The following is a 26420-nucleotide window of genomic DNA, read 5'->3' on the forward strand; positions in this document are numbered from 1 at the left end:
CACACACACACACACACACACACACACACACACACACACACACACACCCTTTCATCACTCCAATATCCCAACCCTAGCAAAAAAAATTTCTTTATCCTTGCCTGGCTCAGTTTCTCTGGCTGGGCCCTTTCAAACTCTTATACTGAACTTGAATTGATATTAAGGGATGTGTCTGAACACTGTGGCAATCCTGATCTTTTCCTGTTCATGCTGAAATATCCCAATAGCAATTTCTATCAACAAGCATCTACTTACATAGCATATATGGGAGATGCTTATACCCCCCCTCTCCAAAAAACAAACAAACAGAAAAAGGGAGGTGGACAGTGAGTAGACCTGCTTGATTGCAGTGAAAGTTATATGTTGGAGAATAATGAGAAGTAAAATCAATAGGTAGTATGGGACTTGATTATGGAGGATTAAGAAAATCAGACATTCAAAGGGATTAGACTTGGTATGGTAGACAATACTGAGCCAGTATAGAGTGGAGACCCAAGTCACTCAGAATCACAGAAGCACAAAATTTGAAAGTTGGAAGGGACTTTTTAGCAGAAACCTAGCTCAACAATTTCTGCAATTACCACCCCCTGCTCTTGGTTTTGCCATATGGGGCTAAATGGAACAAGCCTAACCCCTTCATCCCTCCGAAAAATAGCATTTCAAATACTTGAATATGATGCAGCTTCCCTGAGTCTTCTCTTCCCCAGGTTAGACATCTGCAGATTCTCATATTACACAGATTCAAGACCCATCATCACCCTTGTTCCCTTCTCTGGAAGGTTATCCTTGTCAGTTTATCCTTGTCCTCCCTAAACTGTGGTGCCCAGAACAGAACACAATACTCGAGCTGAGATCTGATGAGGCAGAGTACAGTGGGACCAAAATCTCTTTCCTGGAAGCTATTCCTCTCATTCCTGTTGTTTATTTGTTTGTTTTTTAAATTCCACTGGTTATTTCTTCTTTTTAAAAACTTCTTTCCATTGGAGTATTTCGGCCACATCAATGCTAAATCCAAATCACCCATTACTCCCCCATAGCCAGATGTGAGAGGCAATGCTATATATAGATATAGATGTATAGACATACAAATATAGAATGCTAGATTGGAATGTGCAAGAGTCATGCTGAGTCCTTCTTCTGTAATCACGGACAGACCAATTAGTCTCTTAATGACTGTTTCCTTATCTTTAAAATCAGGATAATAATTATTATTATTAGTTATGGCTTGCCTCCCAAGACTATAATGAGTATGAAATAAGAATGTATGTAAAATCTTATATACATACATACATAATATATGTAAAACCTTGCTAAACCTGAAAGTCCCGTATTATAATTGTTGGTTATTATTATTATAGTGCTACCCTTAAGGACATAATAAAGTATTCTGAAAAAACTTAAAAGGGCCATAAAGATTCTCAGCTATTATTAAAAGCTAACCTTGAAATTAGAGACACACAGAAGGAGAAAGAAAAATGTTTCAAAAGCTATACTTATTTCTGAGAAATGTGTATCTGAGAGACCCCAAAGGAGAGCCAATCCTCAAATGCCCTTGATGTTGAACTTGGGTTTGTCTGTAGATACCTTGGGACTTCGGAAACCTCAAGATAGGGAAAGGTCAGATTGCAAAGGTGACACTTGGAATAAAATGCTCTATTAATTAGATGTTCATCTCTTCAGGTTTTATTCTCCCTATTTGTCTACAGATTTGGAATATTTAGAATCTCAGTGACTGAGTTTTAATTCTGGCTCTGACATTGATTCCACCTATACAGCCTTGAACAAGCCTATTAATTACTGGGGCCTCAGTTTCCTCACTTGTAAAATGAGATGGTTGGCTTCAAAGGTCTCTTTCAGCTCTATAATCTACAAATTCTATGCAAACTGAATTCATCAGGAGTATCCATTTATTCGCTTAACAAATACTTGTTAAACACTATGCAAAGTCCTGGGTCAGGTTCTGGGAAAGCTCCAGAAATAAGTAAAACTGAAGCCTTGGTTTAAGAAACTGGCACTCCTGCAGGGAAGAGATGGGCATGACACAAGAGAAGACAGTGTGGTCCTGTGGGAACAGTGCTACCTCTGGAAGTCACAGGATTTGTGTTATAATTCTGGCTCTGTCAGTTACTGTTTTTGTGACCTCAGGCCAGTCATGTAACCTCCAAGCCTTGGTCTTTTTGTAAAAGAGAGAAGGTAGGATTGGGTGACTTCTGTCCCTTTTCAGCACTAAATTTATGACTGAAAATGCAATAACAGTAATGCAAAGGAGTATATTAGAAGCATATGCATGTTTGAGGTACAACATAGATGCTGGAAGAGTTCAAAGGAATGGCTTCTGACTAAGAGGAATCTGGGAAGGCTTCACAGAGGAGATAGCATTATGGATTAGCCTTGAAGGCCAAGAATGGCTAGGATTTTCACAGGTAAAGGTGGGGTAAAGGGGGAGCAGGGAGCGGTAGAAAAGCCAGGAGCATATTCAGTGGTCTCATTTGGCTGGAACATATAGTATATGAGGGAGAGCAATATAAAATAAGGCTAGAAAGAGGGGCAGTTAGGTAGCTCAGGGAATAAAGAACCAGTCCTGGAGTCAGAAGGACCTGAGAACAAATCCAACCTTAGACACTTACTAGTTGTGAGACCCTGGGCAAGTCACTTAACCTCTTTGCTTCGAAAAAGAAAGAAGGTTAGAAAGGCACCAATAAAGAATAGCATTTGTACTTTATTTGACAGGCACTGAGAAAATACTGGGGCAGCTGGGATAAAATGCTAGGCTTGGAATCAGGAAGACTGATCTTGCTGAATTCAGATCTGGCCTCATATACTTACTAGATGTGTGACCCAGGGCAAGTCATTTAACCCTCTTTGTCTCAGTTTTCTCACCTGTAAAATGAGCTGGACAAGGAAACAGCAAATCACCTCAGGATCTTTGACAAGAAAACCCCAAATAGGGTCACCAAAAGTTGATCATGACTGTAAAATCACTGAACTGAGAAAATATTAAAGGTATGATTTAGATTCAAGCACATCCTGACATATTCTTGACTGTGTAAGCCTGGCCAAGTCACTTAACTTCCCAATGCTCTTAGGTAATCTTCCAACTTACAGAAGAGATATTGATCTGCCTTGATAAGGGGAGTTTCCTACATCAATGGAATCATAGATCCAAATGGGGAAGGAAGGGAGGGAGAATTGACCATATAGAGTCTGTGCTTCAGGAAGATGAGTCTGGAAGGTCTATGTACAATGGACTGGAAAGAAGAGGAAAGATGGGGGAATGGTGTTTAGAAGCCTATTGCAAGAGTGATGGTGACAGATAAAGAAGGCATAAATTAGAGTAATGGGGTAAGATTGTGGAGAAGGGTATTGAGTAGGCATGAGAGATGTTTTGAAAGTAGAACTCATAGGACTTTGTGACTAGATACAGGAGCAATGAAAGAAGAGGCTTTGAGTTGGAATGATTCAGAGAATAGTGGTTCCATGAACAAAAAAGGAAAAATTCCAAGGAGGAGCAGGTATATGTGTGGGGGACATTATTTGGTGTTTGAAGTTAAAGTATGGAGCCTGGGGTAGTGGTAGGAGTGAATACCTACAGCAGTGAGTTGTCTGGGCTGTGGGAATGACTTCCCAATATGGATTTCAAAGCCATCCCACATAAAGGTAATAGTTGAAACCATGGGAATTCATGATACTGCCAAGAGAAAGAGTATAAAGAGAGAAGAGCGATAAGGAGAGAATCTTGGGTTTATTGCCTATATTAAGGGGGCAGAGGAGGAAGAGGGTCTATATGAAAAGGTTAACAAGGATCTATCAGAGGCAGGAAAAGAATGAGGAGAAGAATGCAGTGCCCTGTGAGCTAAGAGGGGAAAGAATGAAGATGGTGTTAATCAAATTACAGAAAGGTCAAAGAGGAGAAGAAATTTTAAAAGGCCATTGAAGGAAAGAGTCACATAGGACTGTGGAAGTTGTGTCTCTCAATACCTGTGTGTGCTTAAACCAGTCAGCTACTTTGGGCTTTAGTTTCCTCATTTGCAAAATGATGGGCAGGGTTGGGGTGGGGTGGTTGGACAAATTGGTCATTGAGGTACATTGTGACTTTAAATCTATTTGTCAGTGACTTGGGGAGATCACTGGTGATTTAGGGAGAAGTGTCAGTAGAGTGGGGAAGATGGGGACCATATTTCATCTAATCTCTAACTAAAAATCATGTTCCACAGCATCATGCATTCCTCTAGTGCTTCTTCTACAAATTCTTCTTGCAGAGGCAGGCCTGGAAGGTGAGCAGCAAGCAGAGGTAGGGCCAGAGGGCACGGCTCACAGACAAGGCAGTGGAGCAGAGGCAGGCCCAGAAGAGGCCTAATCAATTGGGGGGGGGGGAGGGGCGGCAAGTCGACCCACCAACCACAAGTGCCACTACCAGGCCTATCACCAAAGGGCTGGGACTGGAAAGAGCAAGGTAAGAACCAAATGCAGGGGTCCCTGTCTGGAAGAGCAAATACTCCTGGGACTACCAATCCATACCCCAGAAATTTTTTTTTTAAAGCCCCCATCAGGACCTCCAAGGACCAGGATGGCAGAGTGATCCCAGCCTGCTACAAGCCACCCCCCTAACCCCCGAAAACATAGTAACTATTGCCCCAGGGCAAAACCCTCTACAGTAAAGGTTTGGGATCCCTAGAGGAAGGGCATGGCTAGGGCCCTGCCACAAAATGGGTAGAAAGCAGACTACAAAGACTCTGGAGTCCTACTATCCTCAGAGGAGGAAACAAACTCAGAGGGAGACAATGTGGACTCCACACCCACAGCTGAAATATCAACAGGGAATGGGTCCCAAGCACAGAAAGCTCTCCTAGATGAGATCAAAAGGAACTTTGAAAACAAAATGAGAGAGATAGAGAACAAAATGAATAATTCTTTCAAAACCAAAATAGAATTAGAAAAACATTATAATGAAGAAAACAGCTCCCTAAAAAGAAAAGTGTATGGTATGGAAAAGAAGCTCCAAAAACTAACCAAGGAAAATTATTTGCTAAAAACTAGAATCAACCAAATTGAAACAAATAACTCTATGAGGAACCAAGAATTAGTCAAACAAAACAACAAGAATGAAAAATCAGAAAAGGAACTAAAACATCTCAATGGAAAAATAACTGACCTGGAAAACAGATCCAGGAGAGATAACCTGAGAATCATAGGCCTACCAGAAAATCATGATGAAAAAAATGAGCCTGGACAACATTCTCCAGGAGCTCATTAAGGAAAACTGCTCTGAGACATTAGAGCCTGAGGGTAAAATAGAAATTGAGAGAATCCACCGGACACCTCCTGAAAGAGATCCCAAACTGAAAAGTCCTCGAAATGTTGTGGCCAAACTCAAGAACTACCAGATAAAAGAGAAAATACTTCAAGTGGCCAGAAAGAAACAATTCAAATATTGAGGAACCACAGTGAGGATCGCACAGGATTTGGCAGCCTCTACACTGAAAGATCAGAGGCAGTGGAATTCAATTTTCCTCAAGGCAAAAGAGCTCGGGTTACAACCAAGTATCACCTACCCAGCGAGACTGAACATATTCTTCCAGGCAAAGAGATGGTCATTCAATGATATAACAGAGTTCCAGACCTTCCTGATGAAAAAGCCAGAGCTCAATGGAAAATTCAACCTCCAACTACGAGATGCAAGCATGACATAGAAAGGTAAACAAGAAAAACACACACACACACTGCTATTTAATAAGAGCAAACTATTTATAGACAAGTAGAGGGTATGAGTATAAAATACAAAAAAATTATGATTAAAAAAATCTTATTAAGGGCTACAAAGGGACTGCAAAGGAAGAACAGGAATGAATGAAGTAGAGAAGGGTAAATTATGCCACACAAAGAGGCATAAAAACAATATAGCAGAGGAAAAGAAGGGAGGGAGATGAGTATCATATGAGCTTTTCCCTCATTGGTTCTGGTTCAAGGAGGGAATAACAACCAGTTAAGCATAGGACTCTATGGAGAAGAAATGCAAAAAATAGCATATTAGAGGGAAAGAGGGGAGGGAGAGAAGCTTTGCATGAGATTTGTTCCTGTCACTCCTGGTGTGAAGAAGAAAAATGTACTTCACTAAGTATAAAAATATCCTAAAGGCAGTAGGAAGGGGAAAGGGCTATGAAAGGGGTGGGGTGTGGTTAGTAGGGAGGGAAGAAGTAAAGGGAAAAGGGAGGAAAAAGGAAGGGGGCTGATAAGGGAATACTGAGGGAGGCCATGGTCAAAAGGAAAACTATTAAGGGGGGGAAGGGAGAAGGGGAAAAAATATAAGCATTAACAGGGAGGGAATGGAATGGAGGGAAAGAAACAGATAACAATCATTACTCTAAATGTGAATGGAATGAAGTCTCCCATAAAATGGAGACAGATAGCAGAATGGATTAGAAATGATAATCCTACAATATGCTGTTTACACGAAACACATCTGAAAGAGAGAGATATACACAGGGTAAAGGTAAAAAGCTGGAGTAAAATATATCATGTTTCAGCTAAAGTAAAAAAAGCAGGGGTAGCAATCCTTATCTCAGATAAAGCAAAAACAAAATTTGAACTAATTAAAAGAGATAAGGAAGGAAACTATACCCTGTTAAAAGGCACCATCGAGAATGAAGCAATATCATTACTTAACATATATGCACCAAGTGGTATAGCATCCAAATTCCTGGAGGAGAAGGTAAAGGAATTAGAGGAAGAAATAGATAGCAAAACTATGGTATTGGGAGACCTTAATCTCCCCCTCTCTGAACTTGACAAATCCAACCTCAAAATAAACAAGAAAGAAGTTAAGGAGATAAACAGAGAGGATAGGTATGATAGATCTCTGGAGGAAACTGAATGGGGATAAAAGGGAATATACTTTCTTCTCAGCGGTTCATGGCACATACTCAAAAATTGACCATGTTCTAGGGCATAAAAACCTCACAATTCTATGCAGTAAGGCAGAAATATTAAATGCATCCTTCTCAGATAATGATGCAATAAAAATTATATGCAATAAAGGACCATGGAAAGACAGACCAAAAACTAATTGGAAATTAAACAATTTAATCCTAAAGAACGAGAGGGTCAAACAAGAAATTATAGAAACAATCAGTAAATTCATTCAAGAGAATGATAATAATGAGACAACATACCAAAATTTGTGGGACTGCATTAAAGGCAGTTCTTAGGGGAAGTTTTATATCCCTGAGTGCATTCATTATTAAATTAGAGAAAAGGGGGGCGGCCAGGTAGCACAGTGAGTAAGAGCACCAGCTCCAGTGTCAGGACAACCTGGAGATCGAATCCCGGGCTCAGACACTTAGCACCCACCCAGAAACACCTGGCCGTGTAACCTTGAGCAAGTTACTTAACCCCGATTGCTTTAAAAAAAAAAAAGAGGGAGGTGGGAAATTGGGAAAGAATCTTTACAACCTATGTCTCTGACAAAGGACTCATTTCTAAAATATACAGAGAATTGAGTCAAATTTATGAGAATACAAGTCATTCCCCAATTGATAAATGGCCAAAGGATATGAACAGGCAGTTTTTGAGAAAGAAATTAAAGATATCTATAAGCACACAAAGAAATGCTCTAATTCACTATTGATTAGAGAAATGCAAATCAAAACAACTCTGAGGTACCACATCTCACCAGTCAGATTGGCTAAGATGACAAAACAGGAAAATGACAAATGCTGGAGAGGATGTGGGCAAATTGGAACACTATTGCATTGCTGGTGGAGTTGTGAACTGATCCAGCCTTTCTGGAGAGCAATCTGGAATTATGCCCAAAGGGCTATAAATACTTTCATACCCTTTGACCCAGCAATACCACTTCTAGGGTTATATCCCAAAGAAATCATAGAAGTGGGAGATAGACCCATATGTACAAAAATATTTATAGCAGCTCTTTTTGTGGTAGCAAAGAATTGGAAATTAAAGGGGTGCCCATCAATTGGGGAATGGCTGAACAAGTTGTGGTATATGCATGTTATGGAATACTATTGGGCTATAAGAAACAAAGAGCAGATGGACTTCATATTTACCTGGAGAGGCTTAAATGAACTGATGCTGAGTGAGAAGAGTAGAACCAGGAGAAATTTGTACACAATTAGAGACACAACGTATGTGTGATGAACAACTTTGATAGACTGGACTCTTCTCAGCAATGCAGTGGTATAAGTCAATCCCAAAAGACTCATAATGGAGAGAAATGTCTACATCCAGAGAAAGAACTAGAAAGAACTGAGTTTATATCCAGATGGAAGCAAACTACATGATCTTTTTCCTTTTCTTGTTTGGTTTTATGTCCTCTTTACCATTTTTCATTCCATCTGACACAATCCGTCTTTATAACCTGACTAATGTCTAATATGAAAGTATTTACAGATCCTATACTTGACTGTATACCGCCATGGTGGGGAGGGGAGGAAGGGGGACAAAATGTGAAACTCAAGGAATTGTGGAATTGAATCTTGTAAACTAAAAGTAAACAAACAAATTAATAAAAATTATCTAAAGAAAAAAACAAATCCTTCTTGATTATAAGAAGAGACTGCTAGTGAGGACTTAAATTCACTCATTCAAAAGCACAAATAAGCAATACGTCAGGTTTGTGGTCTGGGTTCACCCTTTATAATCTCATTGATGATATCAAAAGTCTAGGCAAAAGTACTCTATCCTTTTTCTAACTCATTTTTGTGGCTATTGTTTGTATCATGTAAGATGGAGCTCATTATATACCAGAGGTATCAAGGTCTTAGCCAGTGGGCCCCAAGTCCAAACCAAATTTAAATGTAACTGGGAAATGTTTAATAAAATAAACAACACAACACACATGATGTTAATTTGTGGTTTCTTAGTCAATATCTGCCAGCCAAATTGCCATTTGAGTTTGACACCACCAAAATACTTTACCCATTCACAAAGCAAATCATACTAGAAATCCTTTGACATATAGAATAAACAATATGAATTAATTCAAATCTGGCCTCAGATATTTACTACCTCTTCAATCCTGGGCAAGTCATTTGACCCTATTTGCCTCAGTTTCCTCATCGGTAAAATGAACTGGAGAAGGAAATGGCAAACCACTCCAGTACATCTGCCAAGAAAACCACAAACGGGGCAGAAAGAGCTGGACACAACTGAAATGACTGAGTAACAACAAAATCTTGAAAATACATTGACCTGCATGGATTCAGTAAGCCTTGATACCCAGGCAGTAGGGTTGTGATTGTCATGATGACCCACAGATACTATGCCATACTAATTCCCTCTGCAAAGTGTTAGATTATGGTAGTAGTAAAAGGACTCAATGGGGCGGCGAAGTAGCACAGTGAATAGAGCACTGGCCCTAGAGTCAGGAGGACCTCAGTTCAAATGTGGGTCTCAAACACTTAACACATACTAGCTGTGTGACCTTGGACAAGTCACTTAACCCCAATTGCCCTGCCTTTCCCCCTCCAAAAAGAAAAAAAAAAAGAACTCATTGACAGATGGATAAAATTTGTGATTTTATTATAGGTGACTCTACTGCCATAGTCTTGACTAAGAAATGGGTTTTTGTTATATCATCATGGGTGTTTGGACTGCCTTGAGATTGGTAATCAGATTGTACTGGTTGTTTTCCCCTAAAACAATAATAGTAAGTGAAATTTAACTGAGACAAATGGAAAGTTGTGTATGTAAGTAACCAGCTACACAAGTGAAGCAGTTATTTTTAAATATGTGGGGGTTTTAGTGGACTCTCCATGAGTTAAGAGTGTGTTTCGGAAGTCTGAGAAGTTAACTTATTCTTGGGTTGGTGAAATAATGGCAGCAGAATGACAGAGCTGGGACACAGTCCTTCTGCACTCTTCGGTAGTCACTTAATGTTCTCTCCTCCTCCATTCTCTAAATGCTAGGTTTATCTTCTTAGCAAAACTTCTGACTATGGAATGAACGAATGAAAAAGCATTGAAGTGTTTACTATGTGCCAGACAAAGCTAAATGCTACAATAAAAAATTAAAAGTGAGACAATCTCTGCCCTCAAGAAACTTACATTCTAATAGATTACTAGACTGCACCCTCTTTGGAACATGCTATTAGAATACACTACTAAAATCATGTGTCTCTTCCCTGCTCAAACAAAAGATTTAGTAGCTCTACATTGTCCACTGAATAAAATATTGGATAAATCATTGATGCTAACATTCAAGTCCCTCCACAATGTAACTCCAACCTAACTTTCCAGCCATTCTCACACAGTACCAACTCATGTGCTCTAGATTCCTGACAAATTGAGCCATTTTCCATCTCCATTCTCATTCTTCCCTCTCCTATTCCTTAGCCTTTGCACATACTCACCATCTTCTAGGCCTGGAATGGACTATGGGACACCATCTGCTCACTGAAATCCTTCAACTCCATTCACTGAAATCTTGCACTTCCTTCAAATTAATGTAAGGCCTCACTTCCTCCATCAAACCTTCCTGATCCCCTCAGCTGGAAGCAATTTCCCACTAATCAAGTTTTTCATAATACTTCAGCACTTTTGGAGGCTTCTCCTGTGTACTTATAGTCTAATTTGTGCTTTTTAATACTGCTATATCATTTATGTTTTTCATTGTATATGCATGTATATATTTCAAAACACAGCTTATGTCAAGGATCACTTCCTTAGTGAGGTCTTTTCTGATCCCCTCAGCGTTTGAACCCCTCCAAAAAAAGAATCATTTTGTGTCTTTCATATACACACATCTTTCTGTGTGTGCATATGTGGATTTTGTGTGTTGTCTTCCTGCTAAGGAATGGAAGCTTCTTGAGGTGAGGGACTGTTTTATCTTTGTATTCCTGGAGGCTAGGGCAGGGTTTACCCTGAGCAGCCATTTAATAAATGCTTGTTGATAACTGATTTGAGCACTCCTGTGGATAATTCCTTCACTGGATCAGATCAAGCTACATACATATTAATAAGCTGTCTTCACTTGTTGCTGTGACTGGAAGAAAAACAAAACATCACCTAGCAGAAAACCTTCTAGTGGCAAGCCTCTTCAGTCTTGGTGAGGCTTTTCATCAGACAATAAACAAAAAAATCCATGGCCAGGTTGTCTTATTTCTCTTTAATTTTCAATATGTCCTTATATTCTTATCCCCTTGGTCTTTTCCTGCTGCCTAAAAGATTGAAGTACTCCTTCAACTTAAAAAAATAAAAACAAACAAACCCAAGAAAAAGCCCTTTCACTTGACCCTGTCATCTCTAGAAAACATCATCCCATAGCTCCCTCTTGCTTTTATACTCAAACTCTTAGAAAAAGCCACACAAGCTATCTAAGTATCAATTACCTCCATTTTTCACTTCTTAATTCTATTCAGTATAGATTCTGATTCCCTTACTCACCTGAAACTGCTGTCTCCAAAGTTTGCCAAGTTGCAGTTTATCTCTATTTGACCTCCCTCTATCAACCTATCTCTTTTTTTCCTTGGCTTCCATAACACTGCTCTATCTCAATTCTTCTCCTACCTGACTGATCAATCATTTTCAATCTTCTCTGCTGGGTCATTCTAGATTTCCAACCCACTAAGTGCAGGTGTTCCCTAAGACTCTGTCCTGAACCCTCTATTTTCTCTATACTGTCTTGGTAATCTCAACAGATTCCATGGGATCAATTACCATCACTCAAAAGATAACTTACAAAACTTTAAATCTGACCCTAATCTCATGGGAACTCCAATCTCATATTAGCAACTGCCTGCTGGACATCTTTATTTTGGATGACCCATCTTTATTTGGATGTCATATCATTCCAAGATCATCATGTTCAAAATGAAATATAATGAATTCAATATCTTCTGAATTTATCCATACCCCAAACTTCCCCATTTCTATTGTTCATGTCATTCCTTATACTGTTATAAATTCTTTAATTAAAGTTTTGAATTCTCTTCTTCCTTCCAGCCCTTTCCCTACCCATTGAGAAGACAAGCAGTATAATATCAATTATACATATGAAGTCACTCAAAACATTTTTATAATTATACTTTATTTAACTAGATCACATATTCTATGAAGTCTAAGACTTCATCTAAGCTTTGCATTTCTCTCATTGTGTAGTAGTATGTTCTGCAAAAAAGCAGGCACTCAGGGTGGCCAGGTAGCATAGTGAGTAAGAGCACTGGCTCCAGTGTTGAGAAGACCTGGAGGTCGAATCCCAGGCTCAGACACTTAGCACCCACCCAGAAACACCTGGCCATGTAACCTTGAGCAAGTTACTTAACCCCAATTGCTTAGGGGTGGCCAGGTGGCTCAGCAAGTAAGAGCACTGGCTCCAGTGTTGGGATGACCTGGATCAAATCCAGTCTCAGATACTCAGCACCACACCCAGAAATAACTGGCCATGTAACCTTGAGCAAGTTACTTAACCCCGATTGCTTAAAAAAAAAAAGCAGGCACTTAATGTTTGTTTGTTGCACTTCATTGAATTCATTAAACTTTGGCTTCCTTTAGGAATAAATAGAAGAGATTGCTAAGGTTCCCTCCAGTGCTAACATTCTATGATTAGAAGTTTTTAAGTCTGAATCACAAGATTACAGATCTTAATAGTTATTAATTTATCAAGGCTATCAAATACAACTCCCTTTCTCTCCCTTCTCTCCTAATTTTGCAGATGAGGAAACTGAAGCATAGAGAAGTTAAGTTAGGGGGCAGAGCCCAGATGGTGGCGTAGAAGCAGGATAACCACATCAAATACCTATAAAATATGACTCTAAACAAACTTTAGAGCTACAGAACCCACAAAATGACAGAGAATGACAAATCTCCTGCTGAAGCAGTCCAGCAGTCTGGCAGGAAGGGTCCATCACAGCTCGAGCTGGGAGCAGAGCCCAGCCCTGCCTGAGCCTGCAGTTTTAGCCTCAGGGCCACCCAGAGCCAGCAGTTACTAGAGGGATTTCAGGAGAGTGGATCAACAGCAGCTGTGGCAGTTTCCAGAATTATCAACCCATAAATGCCAAAGCCAAAGTAAAGGTCATTGTGGAATTTGTGGGTACAGGGAGACCAAGAGTGTGGGTCTGGCCTCTACCCCTTGGGGTGAGAAGGTGAGAAGCAGTGGAGGCGCTGCAGCCATGCAGCTGAATGGTTGCTTCAGAGTTCCTGGCCTACAGATCGTAGGGGGACCAAGCAACTATTCTAAGGGGTAATCACTCTTGCTTTAACCTGCTTGGATCTGGATTGTGGTCTAGGGTGGAGGTCCTGGGGTGTGTGACCAGGTGTCAGAGACTTTGGAGGATTCAGAGAGGGCACCCAACTAATAGTTCCAGCAGCTGAGAAAACCCCAGAAATTTGGGATAAAGCTCCCCCCTCTGTAGTAGATTTCTACTGTGGAAAAAAGCTCAAAAGTCAAGTAATTGAGTGGCAACATGAGCAAGCAAAGGAAGCAAAGCAATCACAGCAATCCAACTTTGGATTCCTTTTTTGAGGACCAAAAGGATCAAAGGATGGAATGGGAGGAAGACAGCGAAATCAGAATTCCTGCACCAAAAGCTTCCAAGAAAAATATGAACAGCTTACAGGCCATAGAGGAGCTTAAGAAGGATTTTGAAAAACAAGATAGAGAAGTGGAGGAAAAATTGGCAAGAGAAATGAGAATGATGCAAGAAAATCATGAAAAGAGAGTCAACAACCTGGTTGAAGAAAATAACACCTTAAAAAATAGACTAACTCAAATGGCAAAAGAGGCCCAAAAAGCCAATGAGGAGAAGAATGCCTTAAAAAAAAACATAATTGGCCAGATGGAAAAGGAATTTCAAAAGCTCACTGAAGAGAATAATTCCTTTGGAACCAGATTGGAGCAAATGGAAGCTAATGACTTTATGAGAAATCAAGATACTATTAAACAGATCCAAACAAATGAAAGAATAGAAAGCAATGTGAAATATTTCATTGGAAAAACGACTGACCTGGAAAATAGATCCAGGAGAGATCATTTAAAAATTATTGGACTGCCTGAAAGCCATGATCAAAAAAAGAACCTAGAAATCATCCTTCAAAAAATTCTCAGGGAAATTGCCCTGATATTTTAGAACCACAGAGCAAAATAGAACTTGAAAGAATTCACTGATCACCTCTTGAAAAAGATGCCAAAAAGAGAAGTTAAGTTAGTTGCTCAGGGTTGCATAACTAGCAAATGTCTGTGATGGGATTTTAATTGCCATCCTCCTGTCTCTAGGTGCAAGTTGTAGCCACTATATCATGAAAAGCTTGGTGAAGGGAAAGGTTTTGAGGAAAAGGTGAGGTTAGGTTTGGACTTGTTTTTGAAGTGCCAATGGGACGTCCAGATGGAGATGTCCAGTAGGAAGTGAGAAATAACTGATCAAATTTCAAAGTTGGAATATATGAATCAATTAATTATTATTAAAAAAAACCCACTAAGGGAGAGCCAGGTGGCTCAGTGAGTAAGAGCACCAGCTCCAGTGTCAGGATGACCTGGGGATCAAATCCAGGCACAGATACTTAGATACTTACATGCAGAAATAACTGGCCGTGTAACCTTGAGCAAGTTACTTAACCCTGATTGTTTAAAAAAAAAAACACTGTATCCTCAGCACAGTGCTAGGTATAGTATGGACCCTGCCTTCAATAAACCAAGAACCTAGTGGCGAAGCCAGCAACTAAAATAATAATCATCTTAATCTAACTTTATAAAGTTACATAATCTCTATGGCCTGTAAACAGCTCATATTTTCCTTTGAAGCTTTTGGTGCAGGAGTTCTGACTTCACTGTCTTCCTCCTGTTCCATGCTTTGCTCCTTTTTGTCCCCAAAATAGGAGTCTAATGTTGGAATCTTCTGTCTGCCTCGTGGTGCTGGCTGGCTGTGCCAGAGTCTCAGCGGCTTCTTGCCCTGGGGGGCAAAAGCCATGCACCCCCACTTACTGGTCCCAAAGTCCAGACTGCACTGACCTCTCACTTTGTCCTTTGTATCTGTGTGTTGATAAATCTGGAAATGGCCACAGCTGCTGCTGATCTGGAGTCCCTCTGGCTGGTGGCTGGTCAGGCCCTCCCTGGGGCTAAAGCCTTGGCATGAGGCTGGGCTCGGCTCCCAGAGCACTGCGCTGGCCACTTCCTGACGGCCTGCCGGGCTGTCCTCAGCAGGAGGTTAGCTTCTCTGTGTCATTTTGTGGGTTCTGCAGCTCCAAAGTTTGTTTAGAGTCCCCTTTTTACATGGATTGGGGAAGGTGGAAGCCGGAGCTGCGGGAAGGTCATGCTTCTACTCCGCCAAAAAAATTTTTTTTAAATCAGTCATGAAGCAGGTTTATAAAACTAAGGTTGGTCACCTAGTTAGGTGAGCACCAGCAGCTGACAGGAGCAGTAAGGAGCTGTCCTTCCTTCCTTCAGTGACTTTTCTAAATTGGGATACACACACATACACACACACACACACACACACACACACACACAGAAATTGAGTTCATAAAATCAAATTCCATTTCTATAAGCTAATGAATGCAGAACCTGTCACCTAAGGCCCAGTTTTCTATAGTTTCCAGAGATTCTGTTCCAGAACGTTGGCTAATAGGTGTGACAGGATAGAATGTTTTGGGCTCCAGCAGCAAAAACAACCCTGAAGTAAATTTTTGAAGTAGTGAAGAAATAATGAAATCTATACAATTATTTGCATGAAACTGCACTGTAGGCTACAAAGAGCCCCCAGAGGTGAGTAGCAAGTAAAGAATGGTAACTTGGTCTGCATGGAGATCAGAGAGGGGCAATGCTATCTGAAGCAAAATCAGATCTCACCAGGAACAAAGAATTAGCAGAAAATGAAAATAACCACATATTTCTTGTTTACCTCCAACCCTCACAGGTCCCTAAAGTCCTTCCACTTCTAATTTGTGATCTTGTGAACTCTGGTGTGATGAGAGACCAGAGTTTCTCCTGCTCCCCTTCTTAAGATACACCAACTTTGCTACTAAAAACAAAGTCCCTTGGGTTAGCACATTGTTTACCTTTACTTTAGGGAAACATTCCCACAATGGGTAAAGAGACCAAGGGATATGCAGAGATAATTCTCCAAAGAAGAATTCTATGAAAAGAAAAGAAAGAAAAGAAAATTCTATGAAAGTATGCTCCAATTCACTAAAAATAAGAGAAATGCAAAACAAAACAACCCTAAGCCTTTATTTCACACTCAGCAAATTGGCAAAGATGACCAAAGAAGAGAAGAGTCAAGGTTGGAAAGAATGTAGAAAGAAAGACACTTCAGTGCATTGCTGGTGTAACTCTGAATCACTACAACCATTTGGAAAGCAATATGGTATTATACAAATAAACTGAATAAAATGTTCCTGTCTTCTGATCCAAAGTTTCCACTACTAGGCATATTCCCCATAAGGAGATAAATAGAAAGTCCCCATTTACATAAAAATATTTATAGCAACCTTTCTTGCATTAGCAAAGAATGGGAATGTGGATGCCTATTTATTAGAGATGGTAGAACAATTTGTGGTATATGAATTTAATACAATATCATTGTGCTAAAAGGAACAAGAAATCTGATGAATATAGAGATGTGGAAAGACTTAGATGAAGTGATGCAGAATGAAGCAAGCAGAACCAAAAAACAACATACATAATAACTACACACTGCTGACTGAAAGAACCACCACCACAAAACAACCAAAAGTGAATGTTGTCCAAAAAATAAGCTTGACTGCAAGGAGAGGTGTGAGAAGACACACCCATACTACTCTTTGCAGAGGTGGAAAGTTCACATATGGAATTGTGTATCTATTTCCAGACCTTTTCTATGTATTGATTAGCTTTGCTATTTTTTTTCCTCTTCTGCTTTTTTTTTCTTAAAAAAATATTATTTGTTATAAGGAATGACTCCTTGAGAGGAGGAGAGGAGGAATACTGGAGGATATTTTGGTGATATTAAAGGAAAAAATGGGGGCAGCTAGGTGGCACAGTGAATAGAGCACCCTCCCTAGATTCAAGAGGACCTGAGTTTAAATCTGGCCTCAGACACTTCACACACTAGCTGTGTACCTTGGGCAAGTCACTTACCCTCAATTACCTTGCCTTTCCCTCTCCAAAAAAACAAACAAAAGAGACAATGTAAAAATTTATTTTAAAAAATAAATTAAAACTACCTTATGAAGGAACAATGTGTTATGTCTCTAAAAGTCATTTTTTTTTTGCTTTTTTTTTTTGGAGGGAGGAAGGCAAGGCAATTGAGGTTAAGTGACTTGTCCAAGGTTACATGGCTAGTAAGTGCTAAGTGTCTGCAGCAGGATTTGAACTCAAGTCCTCCTGACTCCAGGGCCAGTGCTCTATTCACTGCACCACATAGCTGCCCCAAAAGTTATTTAAATCTTAAATCAAATATTAATTTCTGAGTTTACCACTTAAAATTCTTCACATTCTGGCCCCAAATTATATATCCAGTTTTATTGTCCATGTCTCTCTTCCATTGTAGTCTCATTAAATTAGACTCTTTGTTGCTCCTCATAGATCACTTCCAACTCTTTTCTCTGTTTCACTTCTTGGTGCCTTTATATCATCCATTCCAGGCCCTGGAATACACTCTCCCCTCCCCTCTGTTTCTGTCTCTGTCTCTGTCTGTCCTCTCTATCCCTTCCTTTCATGCCGGAATTAGCTCAAGTGCCACCTTCTATGTGAGGTCCAACTTGTCACAGCTACCTTCTGTCCCAAATTACCCTATATCTATATATTTCTATTGCTATGTATTTTATACACATATGCATATATGTATGTATATATGTGGACGTGTCCACATATGTGTACACATGTGTGCATAGTCTCCCTAGCCTAAACTGAGCTAGTGTAAACTGGGACTGTTTCCACTTTGGTATTTGTATCTCAAGCATCTAGCACAATGCCTGGCACATAGTAGGAGCTTAATTAATGCTTATTGATTGTTGATAAGTGTGAATTTGTTTCCTGGGCAAGCAACATGTTTGAGAGGACATTGACCTGGGAGGTAGAAGGTCTGTGAATTAATCTAGGCTCTGACATTGCTAAATTCTATCATAGTCCAAAACATGGTGCAAATTATCTAATATCCCCTAGCATTTTTCCGACAATGGAGTCTATAATACTTACTTAGGCAGCCAATATTACAAGGTGGTATGTTTGGGAAGGCCAACTAAACTAACAAATGTAAAGATCATTCTATGAGATTTTTGCCTGGTAAGAGTAAGTTCAGAGGGTTCTTTAACTTCTTCAATGTGAACACTCCATCCATTGTGCTCAAGTGAGGATTTCTTCACAATTTCTTATATTCAACAATTTTTATTACAACAAATATTTAGTGGCTACTATATGTAGAATGGCACTGGGGGAAGATACAATATTGAGATAAGACATGTCCCCTGCCTTCAAAAAACTTGTAATCATGAAGAGGAACTATTCATCAACATAGATATCTATAATAAACAATATCAAATGAAAAATGCATTAGAGTCACAAAATCAAATGTTCTGAGTAGGGGAATAGTCATTATCAAGGGGAGACAGGAAAAGGAGGGAAAGCTGCATTCATGTCCTTCTATAAATTCTCCATAGAGGATCCAACCAATATCCAGAAGGCTTTTCTCTTTTCTTTACTCATATTGAAGGTACCGGTATAATACCCACATTATCACATTTGATTCAACAATTAAACACTAATTAAGACATTATGGATTGGGGAGATTGAGGGTGTCATCTATTGCCTCTCATTCTTGCCACATTGTTGACCCATCTTTTCTGATCATACATATCCTTGATTATGCACTTCCCATAGTAAGGTATAGATATATTAATAATGATGAATTTTCATATAGCAATTTTAAGTTTTTCAAAACCCTTTACAGATATCACTTCTTTTGTTCCTCACAATAACCCTGTGGAGTAGATTATCTTCCTTTACAAATGGGGAAACTGAGACAGCTAGAGGTGAAGTGATTTGTGGAAGCTCACACAAGGAGAGGAGGGAATAAGCATTTATAATAGCATCCTACTATGTGTTAGGCACTGTGCTAAGCTCTTTTTATAAATATTATTTCATTTAATCCATGTAACAATCCTGTGTGGTAAATCCTAATATGATCTCTATTCTACAGTTGCAGAAACTGAGGCAAAAAAGAGGTTGTGATTTGTCCAGGGTTACAGCTATTAAGCATCTGGAGGCAAGATTCAAACTCAGGTCTTCTTGACTCCAAGTCCAGCATTCTGTCCACTGTACTGCTGTCCACCTAGCTGCTGCTAAGATCTAATTATGCTCACCTGAAATCTTTCTAGCTTCTTTCATGACTCCCATGATTTGGATCCTTCTGAGATTGTGGCATTTTATGATTGGAAGGCATGTATTTACAGCATCAAGGTAAGGGTAGGGGTAGGAGGGGGTGGCATTAGCATTTAAAATAGGTATGTTGGGGGCAGCTAGGTGGTGCAGTGAATAGAACACCAGCCCTGGAGTCAGGAGGACCTGAGTTCAAATATGGCCTCAGACACTTAACACTTACTAGCTGTGTGACCTTGGGTAAGTCATTTAACCCCAATTGCCCTGCCTTTTCCCTCCAAAAAGACCAAAAAAATTTTTTTAATAAAAAATAAATAAAACAAGTGCTTTTATAGCAAAGAGCAGGTTAGTATATATATCCAAAGGGCTATACAATTTCCCGCAAATGGGGAAATATAAGCTATTATTACTTTATTTTTAAAGTAGATTAATACTGGATGGTGCAGTGAGTAAAAGCGTGGGGCGCCAGAGTCGGGAGGACCCAGGATCCATTCAGGCCTCAGATGACTTAACACCCACACACACACACACACAAAAACTGGCTGTGTAACTTTGGGCAAGTTACTTAACCCCAATTGCTTTAAAAAAAAAAAAAGTAGATTAATACCCTAGCAAGTATCTTTTCAATTTCCCTATCTAGGGAAGAGATTGTAATGCAAAACTGTGTTACCATAACTAACCCTAAGGGCCATAAGAGGAGAAAGTAGATCAGCTCATTACAAAGCTGTCATAGACTCTAGGGCTACAACCAACCAAACAAAAAACCAATCAAAGCAACTTGGATCACCTATCATCTCAGTTTAATCAAGTGAAATTCCTAATTGGGTTGTGATTCATTATTTCAAAAATGTTCTCTGTACGGTCTTGTAATGTAATACCAAGCAAAGGCAACTTCCCAGGTTCAAAATACCAGCATAGGTGCTCTCTATTTTATTCAGTAACAAACCCAGAACAGAGAAGATCAAAACATGACATCATTCAAAATACAGCATTTACTAAGTGTGATTAAATAATCTCCAAGGCCTACCCCACCCCAGGACTTTCCAATCATTCAATCAATTACAAAGTCTCTGTTCCAAATACTTCTCCACCCCTAGGCTATACCTTAATTAAGTCCACCACAAAGCCCCTCTTCTCAAATGGAGATTAGTTTCCAAACATAAGTAAAATACATTCATTTGCTCAACCATAGAACACAAAAAGGTCAAAAGTTCCCCACCCCTGGATCACAATTGAATCTACCCCAGAGTTACATCAAGTTTAAACACAGCACTTAATACCCAAATGGAGGTCTTTTCTTCATCTTGACGCGAGGCAAGTTCTCAGCAATCTTAGTTCCTGGAGAGACAAGGCTTAGCAAGGCCATAAGATACATTGCCAGTCCCTTCATGAATTTATCCTCTGTCTGTAGAACAGCCCTAGAACCCCTGAACACATTAGCAAAGCCCTCTCCCAGGATTTCTGTAAACATACAACAAGAAAATCCTTCTTCAGGGCTTCTGAACCAACAGAAAGGCTCCCAGACCCCTGCAACAACAGCACTGTCCTTCACCAGTGGACAGTATTCATTCTGTCTGCCGGACAGTCTCCAGACCCCTGCAACAACAGTACTGTCCCTCACCAGTGGACAGTATTCACTCTCAGTACTGTCCCTCACCAGTGGACAGTATTCACTCTCTGTCTGCAGGACAATCTCAGGCCTTCTTAACCAAATGCCAGGTTCCAGGACTTCTTCAACAGGACAGTCTTTCACCAGTGGACAAATCTGGCAAAATAACATCAAAACAGACAGACAAAGTACCAGCAAAACAGCCATGTCTCCTCAGTCCTTGGCAGCTCAGGGGGCAGGTCTCAAAAGTCCAGGGCAATTCAAAGCGGCCACCAACAATCTCTTAGTCTCTCTCTCTCCACGAGGTGCTGCTTCCAAAAAGAACTTCCGCCTCTCTCTTGTCTCTCCAAATCTACATCACCAGCTCCTCCCACTTCAGGACTTTCTTTTCACATCAACAAGCCCATCCCACAGGTGGGATTAACAAACTCTGGGTTTTAATACAATCAATTTGAAAACCAAGCCAATACAGGGGAATCTTTAATTGCCATTACTATCACAGGTCTCTGCATTAAAGATTAATTACAAGGGGGCCAGGTGATGCAGGGAGTAAGAGTGCCAGCCCCGGTGTTGGGAGACCGTGGATCGGTTCTGGCCTCAGATACTTGGCACCCACACAAAAAATAATAACTGGCCATGTAACCTTGAACAAGTTACTTAACCCCAATTGCTTAAAAAAAAAAAAGATTAATTACATGCCTAAGGTCCATTAGATGAGATAAATAATCAATTTAGCAGATGGGCCTGTTAAAAGCAGAATCTTGTAAGTGGTATAAGAAGATAAAGGTTTTTGTCAATGTCCCATTAGTGCATCTGGGAGTCACAGCTGCCCCACTGGGACCCACCAATAGCTGGAAGGATTGAGACACTGGCTCCTGGAACACTTCTGGGATTCCCTCAATTCCACTTAGTGTAATTCATGGAATAGCTACTAGAAAATATGCTTGGTCCTCTGTGAGAGGAGAGGGGTAAAGAGGGGAGAGGTCATTACAAAAGAAATATAAGCAGTGTCAGGAGACCTGGGATCGGTTCCGGCCTCAGATACTCAGCACCCACACAAAAATAATAACTGGCCATGTAACCTTGAGCAAGTTACTTAACCCTGATTGCTTTAAAAAAAAAAAAAAGAAGTATAAGGCATGCTTTCTTTACAAACTAGGAATCTACATTCTGACTGGGAAAATAAACTTATACACATGAAATATTTAGTGAATAAAATGATGCCAATTGTACAGTACAGGTGATAGACTGAAAACCAGAAAGGACTTTAGGGGTCATCCAGGCCAAGACCTGCATTTACAGATGGGGAAAATGTAGACCAAGTGAGTGAACTGACTTGATCAAAGTACACAGTGAGTAATTAGAAAAAGCTGGGACTTAAACCAGGTCTTCTCCCTCCAAATCCAGGGCTCTACACACTCCTCCAGGCTGGTTGACAATAACTGCAAAAGGGATTAAAGAAGGAAGGCTGCAATATAACCTGGAGTTATCAGTAAAGTCTACAAAGGCAGGCAGGAGACAGTTATCCCTTCCATATCCCAACTTTCTCCATCAATGTTTTGATACATCTCTGATCAGCATAAGAAATTAAATGGGAATTTTGGGGGAGTTTTGGCAGAAATCATAGATGACAAAGTTTAGAAACTCACAAGTGCATAAAATATATCTATAGTATGGTATGACATCAACATGTTTTATCTTTTAATACCATAATAATTCAGACTTCTTCTCTGGTACAAAGAGGGGGCCAAAAAATTTTATGCAGATTTTTCAAACCGAAGTGGAAGAGCCCCTAATCCTCATGATATGGAAGGGATAACTGTACTCTGTTGGCTTTAGGTCTGGATAGTTGTGGCTTATTTAGCTTTGGATTGCACATCTGCCCCAGGTACATCTAGTGTGTTAGGCCTGCCCGCTTGGAACTGTAGCTTCCCACTCATGCCCTCAAGAGATTAGAGCTTTTTGAGGAAGGGTAAGGCAGGCTATTTTTTGTTGTTCACTCATGTCTGACTCTGCATGACTCCATTTGGGGTTTTCTTGGCAAAGACACTGGAATGGTTTGCCATTTCCTTCTCCAGCTTATTTTACAGATGAACAGGGTTGAGTGGCTTGCTTAGAATCCCATAACTAGTAAATATCTGAGGCTAGATTTGAATTCATCTTCCTGACTCTGAGCCCAGCACTCTATCCACCGAGACACCTCGAAGCCCTACTTAATTTTTCAAGTGAATTACCTGTAAATATAGATACTTATGTTCCTCTTGTCTACTGACTAAGAACTCTTATAATTCCTTGAAGAAAAAGGTATTTTTAAAAAACTCAACCCAGGTCTATGTTATATATTGAAGACTATTGTCTCCAAAATTATTTGAATAGGTTTCCCTTTTTTTGAAAATAAATTAATTGCAAAACATACACTAATTTATTTTAACATTTCTTTGGATGACAATAGAAAGTGACATGACAGAGTAAAACTAATTTTATAAATTCTTCGTCCTTTCAAAGAGGGAGGAATGAAAAACAAATGGGTTAAGGCATTGGTAGATTCAGGAGTCGCACTTTAACCAGATTCAGATGATCTATAGTGGAGTAAGAACAAATCATATGAATCAATCCACACAAATAGAAATACCTTGTATGTTCCTAGTTATTTACATGTTGTCTCCTATTAAAATGTTAGTTCCTGTAGGGCAAGGACCCTTTTTGTTCCGTTTTCCTTTCTTGTATCCCAGGCACATAGCATAGTGCCTGACATCTAGTAAATTCTTAATAAATGCTTATTGATTGATCAATTACTTTACTGGACAAATAATAAGAGTGTTCTCTCTTCAAAAACACATAATCAAGAGAGTTCTGGAACTCTGAAAAAAAATGCATTTATGCTCCTCAGATGTGTATAGGACCAAAGGACCCAAAGATCAGGGATGACCTGTAAGTTCATATGTGTAAATAGGAGGTACTAATATTTTAATTATACTAATATAATATAAAATATTATAATATTTTATAATGCATCTTAGGAGGTACTAATATTTTTTCTTAATTGAAAACCAGTATTTTGAAAGGCAGTTGGTTCCCCAGACCCAAGTAAGAACACAAGGAGTCTTTTAGCTGACCTGTAAAGATTACTTTGTAGACCTGGGTTTGCAAAATAACAGGAAATGTTGATTCTGTCCAAACTACAAATATATATATATATATATATACACATATGTATGTATATATTATAAATACATACATACATATATATGTATGTGTGTATGTATATCTATGCACACATATAATATATATACATACAAATAACTATATATAAAATAAAAACATAGACATTTAAAGACAAACCTCAAACTGAGTACCCAATCCATGCCTCCAGATACAGAAAAAGTATTCTGTTTAGGTTTGTCCAGTCTCGCCACTTGCCTGTGGCTGAGCCAAAAATAAAACCCTTGAATCTTGCACTAACCAAAGTTCAAACAACATCCAGAAAACCCAGTTATATACTGCTTCCAGCATGCCTCACTACTTTCGACTCCCTCCTCCCCATTCCTAGTCAAATTAGAAAGCTAATTACGATTCCAAAATTAAACAGTAAATGGGACAATCTGGCCCCAGGCCACAATTCCTTGCACATCAAACACTCTTTTCCAAGAGTATGGAAGGGAAGGTGGGAAGGGAGATGGGGAGGCAGAACTATTTCAGTCGTTTTTATTTGTTTTCAGTGTTTATTCTCATTTGGCATCCATAGTGCAAACTGCAAGCCCCCAAAGAGGTTTAAATACACGCAGACAAAACACACACACACTGGTCACCAGCACGGGTAGGAAGCGTCTTAGCATTTTTCTAGGGGAGAGTTCTTCTTTTTAAGGTGAATCTATCGACATTGGCATAAAGAATCTCTTCAGGAACAGGTTATAGTTTCAACTAAGGAGTCTTTCAAGAATAATTTTTAAAAGTTAGTATGACAACTTAAATGTGTAGGGCTGTTGCAAAACTTGAATCGTATTAGATACTGATGATGTAAACTTGAGAGAGAGAAGTATTTTTTTAAATTTTTCTTTAAAAAAAGCAAAAGCAAGGGCAAACATACATCATACCACCCCATCCACCAGCTGGGCTTAGGAGCCAGAAGTAGGACTGCAGGAACACAATCAAAAGACTTGAAACGTCAAGCCCAACTGGGATCGTTTTTGCAGAATAATTTGTCTGTTTCCATTTAGATGTCGAACTGCAAACACGATGTATTTAATTTCTTAACTCCAAAGTTATTTATTCTTTTTATGAGATGAAAGTGAGGGTGATGAGGGGCCCAGGAAGTCTAACAGATCTCTCTGTTCAAAACTAGAGGACAAAAACGCCTTCGGGGGACAGGCAACCCACCCTAGAGCTGGAGGCAGAGAGTTTCAGCACCTGAGGTCCGAAGGATGTCAACGTGCCCAAACTTTCCTTTCTCTACAAGCAGTTAGCCTTCACCTCTCGCCGCCCCACAGAAGCAGTGACAGCTACGCAGGAGCTGGGTCCGGGTCACCTTTAAAGAGTTTATGACCTTTTCCTAAACAAGGAAGACCACCAGGAACCGTACTTACACCCCACCTCCCCCACACATACAGATTGTCAGGAGCCTGCAGATCTCTCAAAGGATTACCTCCCCCAGACCTTTGGGAAATAAAGCTTTTGAATGCTGTTTGTGTGAACAGCATCTCTTTGCTAGAGGCTGTCTCTCGAATCGATTCCTAACCCCACCACACACGTGAGCCCCCTCTAGAACCCAGAAAGGATGGCTTGCTCGGAACGCATCCTTCTCTACCGGTCCAGTGGTGCGTCTCGAAGCAGGGGGTTCCTTCTCACCACCCCCCTGTCCCCACGCACCCTTAAGGGCCATTCCAAGTCTTCCATGGGCGCACATGCCCTCCCAGTCCTCCAACTCCTTAGCCTCGGTTGGTTCAACTTCCCACCCTCCCTGCAGCTAAGCTGGAGCCCCACAAGGTTAGCGGGCCGGGAGGGCGGAGGAGAGCTTCATCTCTCTGACGAGTCCTTACCTGCCCTTCCTTCCTCTCCGCCGGACGAGGTTCTGGAGTCAACTCTCTACGGTGCGCTTGGGCTGTGGAGCACCGCGAACATTCACCTACTGCCCTCAGACCCCGCCTCCCAATCCTGAGAGGCTTGCCTGGGCAAGAAGGGCGTGGAGGGGGGAGGCAGGGGCAGCCTGGAGCGCTGATGCCTCCCTCCCCGCCGCTCCCCACCTCTAGAGAAGGAGGCGGGTCCCAGGAGGGGCGGTTCTCTTGTCCCTTGGATCTGGTCCTTCTCTCTAGCCCACAGTGATCGAGTTGTCTTAAGGCTGGCTGGTGGGTGTCAGGGGCAGCGAGTGACCCAGAGGACTGTCAAGCAGCTGCTCACTAGTGGAGGATCAGAGGCAGCAGCAGCAGATAAATTCAGGCTGAAGCCAAGCCGGTGCTCGCCTGCCTTCCCCTCTTCCTTCCCCTGCTCCCGGGGCTCCGCACCGGGACTGAGT

The 26420-nt window shown here is 40.4% G+C and overlaps 1 protein-coding gene across 2 annotated transcripts in view; it reads right to left on the reverse strand.

Moving 5' to 3' along the window:
* NIM1K (NIM1 serine/threonine protein kinase) overlaps positions 1-26420 on the reverse strand; it is a 96809-nt gene extending 70389 nt beyond the window's left edge. For both annotated transcript variants that reach the window (XM_069095341.1, XM_069095342.1), the window contains exon 1: positions 25948-26420. The gene's annotated coding sequence lies outside the window, so the exon portion shown is untranslated. The remainder of the gene's footprint in view (positions 1-25947) is intronic.

Source organism: Petaurus breviceps, unplaced genomic scaffold (genome assembly GCF_028583685.1).
Source record: "Petaurus breviceps papuanus isolate PSGF00001 unplaced genomic scaffold, PetGlider_PUasm1.0 226, whole genome shotgun sequence".
Classification (NCBI taxonomy): domain Eukaryota; kingdom Metazoa; phylum Chordata; class Mammalia; order Diprotodontia; family Petauridae; genus Petaurus; species Petaurus breviceps.